This window comes from Leuciscus leuciscus (assembly GCF_965113295.1).
Source record: "Leuciscus leuciscus genome assembly, contig: SUPER_11_unloc_11, whole genome shotgun sequence".
Lineage (NCBI taxonomy): Eukaryota > Metazoa > Chordata > Actinopteri > Cypriniformes > Leuciscidae > Leuciscus > Leuciscus leuciscus.
The window spans coordinates 59,805-67,489 of NW_028118536.1; the positions used below are offsets into that span (position 1 = coordinate 59,805).

Consider the following 7,685-nt stretch of genomic DNA (forward strand, 5'->3'; position numbering starts at 1 on the left):
AGGGACGGCGTGGAATCGAGGTTCTGTAAAGACTTCAGGTGGGCAGTAATCCAGAACTCCTGTAAGGAAGACATTTGCACATTGTTGAGCTTTTTTTTTAAAGCATCATCCAAAAATTTGTAAGTCACTACCTTCAGGTTTCCACACTCCCAAAATGCTCACCCCTGTATCTGTTTCTCTCGTAGCCTTCACTACTAAACAGCTGACCGCAGCCAAAGTCTATCAGCTTGAGATCTAGCGTGTCTTTCTCAAACAGGAAATTCTGTGAATGAATGTCACTATGGAAAACACCATGATGGATGCAGTGTAGCACTGCCCGCACAGCCTGTCTCATGACGACCCGTGAGAACCAGTCACTCCAAGGTTGACGATAGATTATGTCAAACAAGCTCTCGCAGTGCCCCGGATACTCCATAACCAGAGTGAATTCTTTAGGATGTTCAAACCACTCGTACAGTTGTATGACGAAGGGGCTTATGGGTTCTAGCCTCATCATCATCAGCAGCGCCACTTCTGTGACGAGAGGTTTGGGATTCCCAGGCTAGAGAGAAGAAGCAGACAGAAGGTTAGCTGGGTAAAAATCTGAAGAAAACATCATTTTGAAATGTACTATTCTTTGATCTTTTTAGATGCGTTCAAAAGAGCCTTTTCACTCAAAGTTATTTGGTGCCTCTAGGCTTATTTGTTGATCACATTTATACCTAATGCTTCCTACGGGTGTATTAACTACAGTAATCTGCACTTAAACAACTCAATACACATTCAGGTTTTGGCCAACTTACAATATAAAGATAACGATAATTGTCACTCTTGAGCATCCGCTTGATGGCAACCTGCACAAAAAAAACACAAAAAAAACAGTTTCAATAACAGTAACAGTTTTCAAGCACCTGGCTTTGTATTAAGTATTAAACCATCTGTAAATTGTTTTAAATGTGTTTTGATGCATGCAAGAGCAAAATGTTTGTGCAATTCAGTAAGATTTACCTTTTTGCCATCAAATTTGCGTGTTCCCAGGAACACTCTGCCAAATCCTCCGGATCCAATTAACTGTTCCACGTTATAGAGAGACTCAAAGGACACTGAAAAACAAACAGAAAAATATGAGACAATTATTAGCTTGCTAGATTCATTGTTTTATTTGAAAAATATCAGTGCTGGTCGAGCAACAGTAAATGTGATCGGACGTGTTAAAAACTTAAAAACTCAGTTATGCATGAAATAGCTAAATCTCTATCTGTAGACTTTGCACTGCCAAGCCTTATTTCAGTCTCACCTGTTGAGCTCTCGTTCACAGGAGAAGCCTCCACGGCACCCTGAGCAGTTCGGCCAGTTGATGTCTCTGTTGGCTCGACAGGAACTTGACCCGGCAGCGGAGGACACAGAAACCCTTCGAGGCTGTTGGACCTGGACAAACCCTTTTCGCTTGGGCTCTCCCATCCACCGCTACTCCAGCTCCCCTCGACGCTGTCTGAGCCTCGGCTGCACAGATTCAACGACTCTCTACTTCCTCTCTCGACATGGGCCTCAGGGAGGGACCAAGATGAGGATGGCGTGATGCCCGGAGAGGAATCTGTGGAAACAGTTCTTCGGGATCCGGAGCGGCCTGATGATGGAACATTTCAGATATCAAAAACTGTTTTTACTATTATTTATTATATTAATTATCAATGTCAGTGGTCACATCAAATTGTTACTTTGGTTTCACTTTATTTTGGTCCCTTTAAGACATTCTATAAGTCTATCAGAAACACTGCACCTACATGTCGACTAACTCTCAATAGAGTATTAGTAGAGTATTAGTAGACTTTATTTAAAAAATGTCAGCGCTGGTCGAGAAAATAATTTTATAATGGGGGAAATCATTTTAATATTCTGTAAAAACAAGCCTTATTTTGAGTGGAAAACAAGATAATACTGTTTAAAATAATGATGGAGAAATAATGATTTACCATTATTTGGCTTGACGCCGGAGTGATCTGAACCAGGTGACGATGATGGTTCAGGAAAAAAAGGCTCCACAAAAGTCACAGCATCACTGGAAGAGCTGCTGAAAACACCCTTCGTATCCTCCAAGATACATTCTGGAGCTTTTTCTGAAATGAAGAAAAAACAAATGAAAAGAACTATTAGACCCATCTCTGACGTCAAATTAAGCAATGACATAATGATATAACTTACATTTTACTATTCAAATCTTAATAGTGTAACAAAGTCTCTGCTTAATATCTGCAAACTCTTTATTGTGATGCTCCTCCAACAGACATTCAGTTGTCTATAAGTAACATTGCACCTACATGTCGACTAACTCTCAGAGTATTAGTAGAGTATTAGTAGACTGGTAGGGTTTAGGGCTGGGACAACGCGTCGAAGTCATCGATGACGTCGATGCAAAAAATACGTAGACGCAAAATATGCGTGTCGATTCGTCGACCTGTTTTCATTTCTCTAAAAAACGTGTGCAAATTACTTCACAGTGTGTACCTTAAGTGCGCTGATACGCGATGGCCATCATTCCATCCATCCAGGGGTTTTCCTGCATTGAATTTTTTGGGGGGCGGCCGCCAAAGCCTTATTTGATCGGTGAGTGATGTAGAATAGAATGACTGACTGCGCTTGACAGGGCGCATATAAGTACGAGAGAGAGCGCCGGCCGCGCGCGCGCACTCACCGTCTTCAAACAACACGAGCGCTGTCTTGCTCTCTCTCTCTCCCTCGTGCATATTAATCAAAATCATTAGACACGATAGAAAAAGGGCGGAAGACCAAAGTTTCACGTGGAGCATTCGGAGATTTTTTTCTCTTGAATTACCGCGGAGTGTGAATTGTGGTAAAAAATAAACTGCCGGGATAATCACACAACGCTTGCCGTAGGCTACACGTCCACTAATGACACGTCCGATTCGCGAACTAATGACTCATTTGAACCGATTCACTTTAATGAATGGTTAAAACAACTGATCTGTCCAACACTGAACTCACGAGGCGTCTGAATCGGTGTATAACAAATCGGTAACACTTTACAATAATGTTCCATTTATTAAATTCTAGTTAAGTACTTTTTTTTATTAGTATTTTTATTTATTTTTTAAGAAAAAGGTGAGTGGCAGAGTGTATTACTATACGTTGTTGTTATTTTTATGTGAATGAAGAATTAAAATATGCACTTTTTTCAGTAAGCTAGGACTATGCGTTTTCAACATAAATGTTCAATTCTGTTGGTTCAGGAAGGACGCCATGACAGGCTGCTGGCTCCCACTGTTCATTTATATTTATTTTTTGTTGGAAAAGCACTCTCTGTATTAGCTTAAAGCCCTCAAGTTTACATTGGTTACTGTATTCTTTCAATTGCTCTAAACAAGTATTTTGGGTGACCTTTTTATTTTTTTATTGAATACTAGACATCAAGTTGTTGTTATTTTCATCTGAAAGAAGAACTTTTTTTTCAGTAAGCTAGGCCCTATGTGTTCAGTAAGCTTGTTTCAGTAAGCTAGGCCCTATGTGTTCAGTAAGCTTGTTTCAGTAAGCTATATGTGTTTTCAAGGCTTTAAGGTTTTATTGAATGCTACCTCTGACTAAGAATGCATTACTATGCACTTGTATAGTCTTTTATTTTGGAATTTTAAGAGCAATAAACATATATTGCAATGTTAAGGAATTCATGTTTTTTTCATTCAGATATGTAAATTAACATGTATAAATTGCTATTAGTCATTTAATGGGGATTGGGGAGATAATCGATAATCGAATCGGACTGGAAAAATGAATCGTTAGATTAATCGATGCATCGAAAAAATAATCGCTAGATTAATCGTTTAAAAAATAATCGTTTATCCCAGCCCTAGTAGGGTTAGAATAAGTTGACATGTAGTTGAAAAGTTACTTATAGTCAGTAGAGTGTCTGTAGCTAGATCCATTGTTTTATTTAAAAAATGTCAGCGCTGGTCGAGAAAATAATTTTATAATGGGGGAAATAATTTTAATATTCTGTAAAAACAAGCCTTATTTTGAGTGGAAAACAAGATAATACTGTTTAAAATAATGATGGAGAAATAATGATTTACCATTATTTGGCTTGACGCCGGAGTGATCTGAACCAGGTGACGATGATGGTTCAGGAACAGGATCTGCTGGAGGAATAAAAGGCTCCACAACATTTCTTGAGCTGCTGAAAAAACCCTTCCAGCGCTTCTGGAAACGACCAGGTTTCTTCATACGTTCTGGAGCTTTTTCTGAAATGAAGAAAAAACTAATGAAAACAACTATTAAACCCATCTCTGACGTCAAATTAAGCAATGACATAATGATATAACTTACATTTTACTATTCAAATCTTATCTGTAAAGTTACAAATCTAAAGTAATGGGAATTGTTCACGCTATCCACCTGACTTCTGCTTAATGCCTGCATAAATGTCCCAACATATTATTTCACAATATTAATAGTAATTTTATTTCACTATTATCACGATTACGAGGTGATTCCGATTCAACGCTAAAGTTATTTTTCTTATTTTATCTGATCTTTAATTAAAAAGAAAACATACATTTCCAGGCTTCATTTGGCCAACTCTGGCACATGTGGCTCAGTTCTTGTAATGGTAAAGATCATATGGGCCATATCTAAATATAGATATATTTTATTAAACACATTTATTAAATCAGGGTTTATACAGAGATTCTTAAATTGAATTTACTACCTTTTTACTACCTATTTTACTACCATCACAATATTTTTACTACCAACACGGCTTCAAACTTCAATTGTAGCAGTGTTAAGTGTTAAGTAAAGTGACAAGTAAAGACATGAAATATCTTTCCAAAATGAATTAATAACATATTTAATCACAATTTAATGAGGCAATTATAACTTAATTTCAACACTGGGAGGGAGAGATAGAGAACCAGAGAGAGCGAGAAAGAGAAAGTCAGGAGAGGTTCTGTAGGTGTATGTGAGTGTGCATGTGTGTTAGGGCAAGTGAGTGAGCTACATTCAAGTAAGAGGGAACTCTACCATAGGACTTGGATTAATCAAGATATCACAACAGGCCTTGGTCCATAGGATTTACTCAATATGTCAAAGAGTAACAATTACATAAAAATTAGAAGACAGACTGGACCTTTAGAATGAACAGCTACACAATGTGTAATAATAAAGTGCAATTGTACACTATAATAACAGTATTTCATTAATAAACAAATAACTTCAACACTAGACACAAGCCGAGCACTGTCCAACTCACAACTTTTTTTAGTGAGGGCCAAATACAGAAAAATAAACAAAGGGCCGGGCCACACACTAGAGGTGACATATTGACACAATACACAATACTGTATTTTTACAACCTGGCTATAAAACGCTATAAATCCATCCATATTTTTTTCCAAAACGCTATAAATCAATCCATATTTTTTTTCAAAATGCTATTAATCCATCCAGATTTTTTTCAAAACGCTATGAAACCATCCAGATTTTTTTCCAAAACGCTATAAATCCATCCAGATTTTTTTCCAAAACGCTATTAATCCATCCAGATTTTTTTTCAAAAGCTATAAATATATTTTTTCCCCAAAAATTGTCTTGTTAAAAAGTATTTTGTCTTTTATTTCGTGTTTGCATTTGAGGAAAAAAACATGTTATGTAGCCTAACCGTTCGTTCTCCATTAAGGATGCTTTTAAAACTTAAAACTTAAGACATCAAACAGAAAACACAAAGCCTCTCTTTGAAACGAATTTCGTTTTGTATTAATTTTATCTTAATTTTAATCCATGTTTCATTATTTTGTATAATCACAACACGTTCAGACATGAACCGAAACTCAGCGTATAGGTAGCCTAGGCTACTCGCCTCACAGACCTAAACAAATTAGAAATATCCTATATCTATTATCTACAGAAAGCTTGAAATTTCTACTTTTAAACAGAACCATTCAAAACTAAATAAAAGTAGGCTATAGGCTAATCCGTAAGAAATGCATTTTTCTCCGGCGCGTTCACTACTGCGAAGATCGCGGGTCAGTGTCAACTTCATCTTTGCAGCTGACACAGAAACACTTGTTTATTAATAAACAATTAAAATGTCATAATATATTTTTTTACAGCGTTTAGGTGCCGTTTATATGAACGCGTCACCACAGCATGAGAGAGAGAGAGAGAGAGAGAGAGAGAGAGAGAGAGAGAGAGAGAGAGAGAGAGACACACACACACACACACACACACACACACGCAAGGTCTCTCCCTCTCTGCCGTGCGCTCGCTACACGGTTTGCATGCGCGCTTTTGCTCGCTCGCTCGCTCTAGATTCGCAGGAGATTTTAACTAATTTCCAGGCATCATAACATTACAAACGGCAATTGTAATATTTTTTTATTACTATTTTGGTATGATGAACATTCACCCGCCAGTGTGGCGGATAGCCTTTTGAGATTTACTCGCCAAACGGAAAATCTAACCGGAAAATTTACTACCTCGTCAGATGACGTTTACTACTTTTTACTGGCCTTAATTTGGCATAATTTAATTTACTACCTTTTACTACCTTTTACAACCCCGCGGAAACCCTGTAAATGCATAGCAATGTCTTATTTATGACATAACTGACTCTGTAATACTCGGCACGACAGCCATTTTGACAATTTTGCATGTTTTTGACAATTCAAGAGAAATAAGTGGTGAAATTGAATTCTTTTCTGGATCGTATGCTGTCTGTGAAGCGGCTTTCTGTGCGTGTGTTTCTGGTGTGTGTCAGACAGCCATCGAGCTCATGCCTTATTGAGAACATTTTGCTAACATTCCCACTCAATTAAGAAAACATTATTTCTAAATGTTCCCTGAACGTTCAAAACATCCAGTTTTTTCAACGTTTCAAAAATGTTTTATCTTGGTTAAAGGAACATTCTATTTTATAATTTTTCATTATTGGAACGTTACTTTTGAATGTTCTCGGAATGTTCCGAAAATGTCAGATGAATGTTGGAAAAAATTGGTTTCACTTTATTTTGGTCCCTTTAAGACATTCTATAAGTCTATAGGGGAATTATCACCCTACGTCACACGGCGTCACGCAGGTTCTACTGCGCATGTCGGGACCAAAAGTGGTCAAAAAAATATGCGGAGAACATTACGAAAATTAAATATAAAATGTTTTAAATCGAGCTATTAGTATTATTCTTATCCGTATCCGTGTAAGGATCAGCTGTTAAACGGGTCTTTCTGCAACCACGATGCGCACGCATCCCGGATGTTTACAAACCTATAATTGGTCTATAAGTAACACTGCACATGTCTACTAACTCTCATTAGAGTATTAGTAGAGTATTAGTTGACCGTTAGGGTTAGATGTTAATGTTGGAGAAATAATGATTTACCATTATTTGGCTTGACGCCGGAGTGATCTGGAGAAGGTGACGATGGTTCCGGAATAAAAGGCTCCACAACAGTCACAGCACTACCGGAACAGCAGCTGAAAAGTCCCTTCGTAGCCTTCCAGATCCTGAGGCAAAGACGTTCTGGAGCTTTTTCTGAAATGAAGAAAAAACTAATGAAAACAACTATTAGACCCATCTCTGACGTCAAATTAAGCAATGACATAATGATATAACTTACATTTTACTATTCAAATCTTAATAGTAAAATGCTCCTCCCAACAGACATTCAGTTGTCTACAAGTAAAATTGCACCTACAT

General features: G+C 37.5%; 1 long non-coding RNA gene across 1 annotated transcript; it reads right to left on the reverse strand.

The window, feature by feature from the left end:
- Positions 1-4,824: 4,824 nt before the first annotated feature.
- On the reverse strand, positions 4,825-6,563 carry LOC309510083. The gene is made up of 2 exons (XR_014210197.1): positions 5,464-6,563; positions 4,825-5,203 (listed from the first exon to the last, which is right to left on the reverse strand). It is a non-coding gene; the product is annotated as an uncharacterized lncRNA (long non-coding RNA).
- Between the last annotated feature and the right edge of the window lie 1,122 nt (positions 6,564-7,685).